Below are 299 nucleotides of genomic sequence, written 5' to 3' on the forward strand. Positions count from 1 at the left end.
GGCTTTCTTTCAACCAAACTGCCTAAAAATAACATGGATGCCATACAATGTTCTTCAGATAAAATGAAAGATTACTTTCACCAAATCTGGTTGGTTTTATTGAATTTTCTGGCATTTAAAAAAAAAAAGTGACCAAAACCTCGAGAACAACGAGACCAAAAGCGGTTAGAAAAAAAAACGAGAACTTGTTTGTGTATAATGTCAAATACGATGTGTAATGTAATGTCAAAGAAAAATTAGGCTATGAATTACAAAAAACGAGAAAAAAAAACATCTGAAACATCAGAAAAAGCAAAAGA

At 30.8% G+C, this 299-nt stretch overlaps 1 protein-coding gene across 1 annotated transcript in view; it reads right to left on the bottom strand.

Annotated features, from left to right (window-relative positions):
• Positions 1 to 299, bottom strand: part of fbxl16 (F-box and leucine-rich repeat protein 16) — a 35,592-nt gene that overhangs the window by 11,148 nt on the left and 24,145 nt on the right. The gene's annotated exons all lie outside the window — the stretch shown is intronic.

This window comes from Etheostoma spectabile, chromosome 15, assembly GCF_008692095.1.
Source record: "Etheostoma spectabile isolate EspeVRDwgs_2016 chromosome 15, UIUC_Espe_1.0, whole genome shotgun sequence".
In the NCBI taxonomy this organism is placed as follows: domain Eukaryota; kingdom Metazoa; phylum Chordata; class Actinopteri; order Perciformes; family Percidae; genus Etheostoma; species Etheostoma spectabile.